Raw genomic sequence first — 10,578 nt, 5'->3', positions numbered from 1 at the left:
TTATTTAGGACCTGAACAAAAAGAAAAAACACTCTCAGCATTTGCAACAAGGAATTTAATGTAGGAATGGGTTATATGGGTGATGGAAGAAACTCAGATGCTAACTAGATGGCAGTGAGGCTATCTAAACATTAGCCCACCCAAGCTTCCTCCAGATGTAGGCAGAAGGACAAAAGGAGGCAACCCGTGCCCTTGGGCTACTGCAGGAAAGGCTGGAACCTCATGGGTTTTACCGCAGGAGCTAGGCCCTAATGTGATGTTAGCTATTATCAAAGGCAGAAAGTTGAATACCTTGACTTCCCCCTTCCCCCTGCCTCTAATCTGCTTATGGCAACTGGGGCCTGGAAAATGTAGACTTCGAGGATGGCCCCTTGCATACAGAACACAACTGAGAAGGACAAGGGCAGACATTACCGGAATAGGCACGCAGGCATATTGTTCAAGATTTTACAGAAGTGGGGATGTGTTTCATTGAACTGTCCTTCTGTTTCACTTGTCAGTCCCTTACTCTCACTGTTCTCACCCTGTAAGACTGCAAGAGGAAGGCATGCGGCGATGATGGCAGAGCTTCCAGTGGGCCTGAAATCAAAACAGTTGTTTTCTTGACCCAATATTGCATCCTGTTGAACAAACCAAGACACTTAGAAAATGATTTTATTTTCCACGACTCAGTTTTGGCAAAAAAATACATTGCTACTTTACCATGCTCTTCAGTGACAGCCACAGGGAATGCTTTTGGACCATATGGTAGCAGAAAAAAATCCCTCCGCCGGGCGCGGTGGCTCAAGCCTGTAATCCCAGCACTTTGGGAGGCCAAGACGGGCAGATCACGAGGTCAGGAGATCGAGACCATTCTGGCTAACACGGTGAAACCCCGTCTCTACTAAAAAATACAAAAATCTCGCCGGGCGAGGTGGCGGGCGCCTGTAGTCCCAGCTACTTCGGCGGCTGAGGCAGGAGAATGGCGGGAACCCGGGAGGCGGAGCTTGCAGTGAGCTGAGATCCGGCCACTGCACTCCAGCCCCGGCGAGGCGACGGACGGAGACTCCGTCTCAAAGAAAAAAAAAAAAAAAGAAAAAAATCCCTAATTAAGACATTTATTTCTGTGCTTTGAAGTTCTTTTTTTCTTTTTCTTTTTTCCATAGTTTTACTTACATGTGACATATGGAGTTGTTGAGCTGAAGTGAAAATACAGAGAATAAATGATTCTAAGAGTTGGGAACTTGAAAGCTGGATGTGAATCACAGGTACAAAGTCAGTAACCTGCATTTATTGTACTGTTATACAAGAATAATTACATAAATCTCAAAGAAATTGAAATCTTTAAGGCATGTGCAATAACCATATTAACAACAATGGCATAATATAGCCTTGCTGAAGCCTGGTCTTCAGGAAAGGATTCAGTATAGACATCAATTACAAGCAAGGTGCAGCCGGGTGCGGTGGCTCACGCCAGTAATCCCAGCACTTTGGGAAGTCAAGGCAGGTGGATCACCTGAGGTCAGGAGTTCGAGACCAGCCTGGCCAACATGGCGAAACACCGTCTCCATTAAAATATAAAAATTAGCTGGGCATGCTGGCAGGCGCCTGTAATCCCAGCTACTTGGGAGGCTGAGGTGGGAGAATTGCTTGAATCCAGGAGGTGGAGGTTGCAGTGAGTCAAGACCACGCTGCTACACTCCAGCCTGGCTGATGAGTGAAACTCCGTCTCAAAAAAAACAAAAACAAAAACAAAAAATAAGCAAGGTGCTCCATGGGGAGTGAGGACGTTCAATCATTAGAAAGTGATTTCAACTGAGGATTTTTACATTGTCTCTTTGCAAATGCAATTACAGAGTTACAAGGTAATTTTACGTTTGGCTTTACCATATTTCAGGTAATCAGCTGGTTACAGTTTATACTTTTTGTAGTTTAAGTACTCTTAGAGTCAGATATTTGTAAATTATAATACTAGATTACAGAATATATTGTAACTATTTTGATTTAAATAATATTCTGTGATTTTAAAAAGTATCTGTATTTAAAATTTTATTGTAAAGATTTTGATTTATTTTTTCAATAATGCACAAATGTTTGAAGGAAGAGGAAGAGACAATTATGTCTATAAAGATGTTGCTAGTTGCTGACAAATCTTTGAAAACTATATTATCTAAATATTGTTTTTATATTCAATTAATATTAGTAACTAAAATTGCTAATTTTTACCTACAAATTTTATAGTTATTTGATAAATATGAATCATTAATTTTTAGCAAGAAACTTAGAAAATTAAGATAATGTCTAATCATCCTTACTGAAAAAAATCGCTAATTATAACAGTGAGAGTGAGGATCTAGGAAGAAGAGTCTTTCTTGAAAATAAATCCTTAAATTTATAATTTCTGTGAGTTTCATGTTAGTTTTCATTTTAAGATAATTTTTTTTAAAAAACAACTATACCTCTGGAGTGAGAGTTTTCTCCAAGGCTGTGAATGATCATTACCAAAACAACTTGTTGCAAAGTAAAGACTATAAACAATTGTTATTGATTAACACACGGAAAGAGGTAGTTTGGATGGTAGGCGAAGGAGGCTTGAGAGAGGGATAGAGAAGAGCCACGCAATATCAAATAAGGGTTAGACAGATCTGTCTTCCTCCTCACACATGCATCCAAAATTTCTGTGACTATTTTCAGAAAGGTAATTGCAAATCCAAGGAGAAACTGAACATTTGACACGGTTCAGTGTGACTTCGTGAAATCCTCACCTCTTTTGACTCCTTCGACCAAAAAAAAAAAAAAAAAAAAGGTGAAGTTAGGATACAAGGAACTAAGAGTGAAGGATAACATTCTACTAATGTATAAAGCAAACTCACTTGTAGCTGGGGATATTTTCTGATGGATAAGGTCACTGTTGAATAGGTAAGATTTTATTAGGTGGAAATAGAAATTCCAAGAGGAAATAATGTGAATTTTGATTTAGTTGTTCTATGGGTGGGTCTTGAATTCTGTATTTTAACAAGCTTTTAGAATGCCGATGGTGCTAATTTAGACCACACTTGAAATATCAGGCTAGCAAGGCAGCAGCTTCCAGTTTCTGCATCATGCAGAAACATATTCCCAAACCTATTAATCATTACAATCACCCGGGGAAAATCATTATGTTCCCCTCCCATCTATTCTACAAACAGAAGCCAGGGCACACCTTTCACAATGTAAACCAGATTCTATCATTTGCCTGCTCAAAACTACCTTCTCATCACACTCATTACAATCAAACCTCTTTACAAAACTGTATTTGATTCAGCTAGGGCAGCCTCTCTCATCTAACGTATTTTATTCTTCTCCAGATACACTGGCCCTCTTATTTCGAGAACATTTCCGCCAAACATCTTTGTCAAGGTTTTTAAATTTGCTATTGTTTAACCTGGAACACTTTCCTCAAATACTGCATGATGAATGCTTCACTCCATTGAGGTCTCTGCTCACATAGCAAATGCATTTTATTTTATTTCATTTTTTAGAAATGAAGTCTTGTTCTGTTGCCCAGGCTGGAGTGCAGTGGCAAGATCATAGCTCACTGCAGCCTTGCACTTCTGGGCTCAAGCAATCCTCCCACGTCAGCTTCCTGTGTAACTGGGATTACAGACACGAGCCACCATGCCTGGCTAATTTTTACAAATTTTTAAAGATGGGATCTTTCTATGTTGCCCAGGCTGCTCACATAGCAACTTTTTTTTTTTTTTTTTTTTTTTTGGAGACAGAGTCTAGCTCTATCGCCCAGCCTGGAGTGCAGTGGCGCGATCTCGGCTCACTGCAAGCTCCACCTCCCGGGTTCCCGCCATTCTCCTGCCTCAGCCTCCCGAGTAGCTGGGACTACAGGCGCCCGCCATCTCGCCCGGCTAGTTTTTTGTATATTTTAGTAGAGACGGGGTTTCACCGTGTAGCTCAGGATGGTCTCGATCTCCTGACCTCGTGATCCACCTGTCTCGGCCTCCCAAAGTGCTGGGATTACAGGCTTGAGCCACCGTGCCCGGCCAGCAACTTCTTTAGTGAGATTTTTCTCCAATGATCCTGTCCAAATACTAGTTCTGTCACTCTTCACCCCCTTCTTCTGTTTTATTTATTTCATAGTACTTATTAACCTGATATTATCTTTTATATTTATGTATGTTTCTGTCTTCCTATTACACTAGAATTTCACCTCGTTAGGAATGGGGAATACATCTGTTTTGTTCACTGCTGCATTGTCACAGTCTGGAAGAGTGTCCAGCACATAGGAGGTGCTTAAAATAAATGTATGTTTAAGGAACAAAAAAAATGTATGTTTAAGGAACAAAAAAAGAGGAGCTTTATTTGAAAATGATCAGCCAAACAAATAGGTTTTCTGTTTCTGATAATGGTGGAGTAGGTTATATTCCATTAATATCCTTCCCCCAATGTCCTAGGTAACAATAATAAAATCTGAAAGAAAAAAAAATTAAGGACTGGAGAAAAACCAAAATCAGAAATTGACCCTTGACACAAGATAACGGCATTGATCTTGCTTTTCCGTTCTAGTTTGTGTAGTACAGGGCAGCAAGAACTCAAGCAGAAAGCTACAGTGTTTTTTATTTGAGTTGCCAAGGGACAACCTAAGTGACTGAGAATTTCCCTTCAGTAAGGAAAGAGTTACAGAGAAGGGAGCACCACAATATAAATATAAACTTTCCTCAATCCCTTGTTGACTATGTAGGCATAAGTGAGAATCCAAGAAGCTGAGTGGAAATCAATAGCTAAAAGTTTAAAAGGCTTCACAGAGATTTTAGCTACTGTCCACAACAAGGAAGACAAACATTTGGAGTGTGAGTCATGACAAGTTAGAAGGGCTTGATAAATAATACCTTTGGCTTTTCTTTTGAAACACCATGCTTTCAGATTAAAGACTATAACAGAATTTACTCTATGAGATTGGACCTAAGATATGAAAATAGGCTTGCTTTAATGATATGTAAAGCAAGCCTTCAGAAGTTTATAGTGAGCAGCCTGTAATTTAATTGCCTGCTATCAAAAAAAAGAAAAAAAGAAGAATACTACTCAGAGAACAATAACAGAATCCAACATTTCCCCCACGTATCATCCACAATTTCTCTCCTATAATAAACATCACAAAACATGCAAAGTAAAACTATGACACTGGATCAGGAGGAAAAGTAGTCGGTAGAGACAGACCAGCAGACCTAGTGACAAATTGGGTGCTGGAGTCAACAGACAACACCGTTAAAACCACCATCCATCATTATAAATAAGGGAAAAATGGTCATAATGAGTGAACATAGAAATGCAAACTATAAAAAAAGAACATGATATAAATTCTAAAACTAGAAATTAAAATATCTGAAAGAAAAATGTCACATGATAGGCTTAACAGCTGATTAGAGATGGCAGAAGAAATAGTCAGTTGAACTTGAAGATGGATTAATATAAATTATCCAATTTGAAGAACAAACAGGAAAAAAATACATTGAAGATGAGGAACAGACCTTTAGAGATATGTGCGATAATATCAAGCTGTCTAATGTATGTATACTTGTAATTCCAGCTAACAGGAAGAGAGAAAGAGGAAAATAATATATATTAAAAATATAATAGCCAAAATTCCTTAAATATGGTGGGGAATTTTTAAGGCTGAAAACAAACTTCAGGCTTTAAAAACCTCCAAGAATTTCCAGTAGGAGTAATGCATGTAAAACTCTAAATAACGTAATAAAACTACTGATAACCCAAAACAAAAAGAAATGCTGAAAGTAGTCAGAGATGTGTGTGGGGAGAAGGTTGGGGTAGGGTGATGGAATATTAGACACAGGAAAACAATGATTGAAAGATGATTGACTTCTCACCAAAAACACTGAAGGCCAATGGAACAAAGTCTTTAAAGTATTGAAAAAAAAATTATCGCAACTCAGAATTTTATCTCCAAAAATAATAACTTTCAAAAAGAAAGACAAAACAAAGACTTTTCAAATAAAAGCTGATAATTTGCCATAAGCAGAACTTATACTATAAGAAATACTGAAGAATTTTCTTTAGGTTGAAGAAAAATAATGACTAAAGAACTCAGATCTTCAGGAAAGATTGAAGAGCAGAAGAAAAGATAAATATGTAAATGCATTTAAAATAATATCCTTTTTTTCTCTCTTAATTTCTTTAAAAGACAACTGCATATTTTGTTTTAAAATTTTGTATTGACAAATTATATTTGTGTCTATTTATGGGGTTCAAAGTGATGTTATGATTTTTTAATACAGCGTGGAATGTTTAAGCTAATTAATGTATTAATCACCTCAAGTATTTAACATTTTTGGTGATAAGAACATTAGAATTTTACTCTCTTAGCAATATTGAAATGTACAGCACTCAATTATTACCTATATTCAGCATGCTATGCAACTGATATCAAAAAAATCAGATAAGGTTGTATCATGGGTTTTATAATGTATATGGATTTGACATCTATAACAATAATCGCACAGAAAATGGGAATAGATAGGATCATGGGGATAAACTCTAGCATTTTAAGTCAGTTGGACTAAATATTAGCTCTAAGTGCTGTGATAACTTAAAGATGCATATGGTAATTATATGTAAATTACTAAAAACAATCCACATAGGTGTAGCTAAAAGCCAAAAATAGATAAATAGGTCGGGTGCAGTGGCTCATGTCTATAATCCCAGTACCTTGAGAGGCTGAGATTGGAGGATTACTTGAGCCTAGGGGTTCAAGACCAGCCTGAGCAATACAGCAAAACACCATCTCTGCAAGAAATACCAAAGGTAACCAGGTGTGGTAGCACATGCCTGTAGTCTCAGCTACTCAGGAGGTTGAGGTGGGACAATTGCTTGAGTCTGGGAGATCCATGCTGCAGTGAGCCATAATTGTGCCTCTGTACTCCAGCCTGGGCAACAGAGTGAGACCCTGTCTCAATAAATGAATAAATAAAGACTTAAAATGAATTGCTAATAATAAATAATTAACTGACTTAAAGGGGTGAAGAAAAGAAACCTGTGCATTTCACTGTGTGTAAGGTTTTACTTAAATAAAACAAGGAAAAAAATATTCAAATGAACAAAAACAGACCCTAGTGGATCCCAGAATATTGGGAATGTGATTTAGAAATTTATAACAATTCCACCCCCCACAACAATTGTGATGATCATCTATGTTTGAAACTATTAATGTAGATAGATCTTACCAACTTTCCTGTGGTTATGAAAAACACAAAGCCTCTTACAAGGCTGTTCTCTCGTTCATACAGACACATCACTCAATTGTGAGAGCAGCAGGAACCTCAGACTTGTCAGCTGGGGGAAGCTGGATGTGGCCTAATGGTCTCTAAGAACTATGTTATCAAAATGACAGCAGTTATGAAAGCCTTGGATAGTTTAACAGCTTGCTATTTTCTTTTTTATTCTTACATACTTCCTGCTAACTTTTATCTTCCTTCAATATGTTTTTTATAAAACAAATTAAAGACAATTATAATCTGACACTTCCATTTTATAGGAAAAGAGACTTGCATGGGGAATATCAATTCCTCTGTCAACTCAGATATTTATGGCCTAAGCACATTTAGCACTGAGGTTTTAAGGAGACAAGTCTGTGGCATATACAGTATTTCTATAAATCCAGTGCTTTAAGGAAGATGGACAATCTGTCAGAAATGTAGAGAGCCCAGTGAGACCTGCAGTACATCTTTGGGCAAGTCATGAGAGATTTGATGTAAAACTGTTTCTCGTTCCTCTGGATCACCTTCCATTGTGTTGAGGCAAATAAGAAGGAAACTCTTCAGAAAAAATGCTGATTTAAAATCAGGACAATAATTTATAGTGCCTAGTGTGGAGATTACATGTGCAAATCTCAGTGTAGATAAAAGTGTATAATTTGTAGATTATAAATACATCTTTTGTGTAATATAAAGAAAATTTTATAATCATTTTAGAAACATGAATTTTTTTCCAGTAACATTCCAGGATGGTGGATAAGGTTCCATATTCTTCAGGTATATAATCTGATCAAAATCTTCTAATTTCTTAATGAGTATCCTGATTGAAGGTTATTTCTACTAAATTTCTCCACATCTTTCATTCAATACTTATTGAGCAACTAATGTGGTGCAGACTCTGTGATATCCTGTGAGGATACTATCCCTGCCTCACATATCTCAATCTAATGAGAGATGCAAACAATTTAAGAGACAGTTGGGAGATCCTATATTAAGTATTGTGATGGGGAAGTACAGGTACATGGGGAAGGTTGTGTAACTCAGAGCAGAAGGAAAGCTTCCTGAGAGATGTGTTCTCTTAAGGCAAGACTTAAGGAATGATTACGATTGGGAGGGTAACATGGGAAGAGGATGAAGTACAGAATCCTGCTTCAGGAAGAAGAACAAACATGTGCAAAAGCCTAGAGGTGGGAACGGGCATGGAAAATTCAGTAAACCCAACATATCTCAGGCTATTGAAATATTGGGTGAGATAGAATGAATGAGACGGTTAAGAGTGAGGCTTGTGAGGAAAGCAGGTCCCAGATCATGAAAAATGTGTAACTGATATTTAGGAATATGTAGTTTATTCCAGAAGCAACTAGAAGTCATTAAAGTGCTTTCAAAGAGGGAATGGCATGGCCATATTTGCATTAGAGACAGATAATTCTCATTGCAATGCAGAGAATGAGTTGGGAAGGGAGTTTGGAAGCAGTAAGGTCAGGAAGGCCAGTGAGGATATTGCTGAGTAATCTGTGAGAGGTAATGGTGATCTAAACTGGGGTGGTGATAATGGAAATAGAGAGAAGAGTGGAGATTCTTGGAATATTTAAGAGGTATGACTGTAGGACCTGGAATATAAGAGAAGCAGCATTGAGGTCTAAACTGAGTTACAAAGGATGTGAATATCAAAAGAATTTCATAGAAGTGGATTCAAAAGAACTGAGATCGCTATGAAGTAAAAAATAATGTTTAATGGAAGTAACAGAATGAAAGAGCTGGAAGAGTAGCTGGAAGAGTAAGAATTTGTACTCAGACAGTGAACTTTCAGATTAAGATTTCAGAGGTGGAGAAATAACAGGTGATGATAAAGCCCAGGGTATGGTATTGAGTGTCTGTAACTAAAGTGGAGTGGAGGTGAAGATCACTAAAATCACTGGAGACAGAAAGCCAAGTAAACAAGGTGTAGTGCTGCATGAGATTTCCACATTTTTTTTTGAATTGTAAAATGAAGATTGAGGCAGAGATGAAAATTGTGAATCAGAACCTGAAGCTTTCACTGAAGAGAATTACCAAGGAGGTCAGTTCATGAGAGAGTTAAGAAGGAATAGAAGTTTGTATAGACTAAATGACATCATACTAAATGAACTTGTCTCTATTACTCGGAAGAAACAGAAAAATTTCCTTCAGTGACATTCTTCTGACATCTCCCAGATGGAAGCTCATTAGTAGAGTAGTTGCTCTTACCCAAGTTATATCTTTAACATCTCTTTACCTGAGTTAACCTCTGCTGATTCATCACTTTATTATTCCTTTAAATTCCAGTTCTCCTGATGTCCTACCAGTGGTTTCTCCTATCCTAACATTAACAGCCCTTTGGAAATGTGTGCAAGTATATGTGCCTGTGTGTGTGTGTGTGTATTCATATGTGCTGAGCGGAGTTAAAGGTCATTCTACTTGTATAGTTTTGTGTCCCGTTTTTGCTTCATAGAAATGATGATCCTTTGGCTCCAAAAGAGAAACAAAAATGAGGCATGTGCTGAGAGGTCAGCTGAATATGCAATGGACATAGACAAGCACCAAAGATTGAAAAGTAAAGTTAGAGGATCACAAAGAGCAGCGTTGGGAAGGAGAGTTGAGTCTCTACCCTGTTTTAGATAGATGCTGTGTTTGAGATTCTGGATTTTCAGGACTTCACTGGAGCCAGAATGAAATTATAGGTTTTCAGGAGTTAGTCTTTTTATTAACAAGTGGTATGGGGCAGATGAAAGTGGGATGGAGAGACAAACCAGGATTTACAGATGCAACAATCATGAGGGCCTCTCATTCCAAAAATAGAGGCTGTAAAATGGGAAATTCAGGGTCTTGTACCTGACTGCAGACAGTGACATCATTGAGAGCAAAAAATTATAGCTTATAATTTCTTTGCCCTTAGGGGCCCCTGCAATTTCATTATAATGATTTTAGGTGTTAATCGTTTTCAGCTTGGGATTCATAGACCTTCCTGAATTTAAATACTGATGTCCCTTAACAGTTCTGGAAAAGCTTTAGCCGTCATCTCTTCCAATGTCTCTGGTATTCTTTCTGGAACTTTGAATAGCTGAATATTTCTTTTATTCTGTCATTTACTTTTCTTACTCGTTCTTTCACATTCTGGATAATTTCTTTTCCCTGCAGATTCAGTCATTTGCTTTTCAGCTATACATCTGCTGTATAATCCTTTCTGTGGGTTTCTTTATTTTAAGGTTTATCTTTTCAATATCTTGAAGTTCTGTTTTTTAGAAAACTAAAGCCAAGACTAACTTAACTTAAAATTTCCCCTCAAACTTTCTTCAGACAAGGAAAATGGTGATAATTTGAA

Source organism: Colobus angolensis, unplaced genomic scaffold (genome assembly GCF_000951035.1).
Source record: "Colobus angolensis palliatus isolate OR3802 unplaced genomic scaffold, Cang.pa_1.0 Scaffold326, whole genome shotgun sequence".
NCBI lineage: Eukaryota > Metazoa > Chordata > Mammalia > Primates > Cercopithecidae > Colobus > Colobus angolensis.
Note: the sequence above shows the minus strand (reverse complement) of the source record.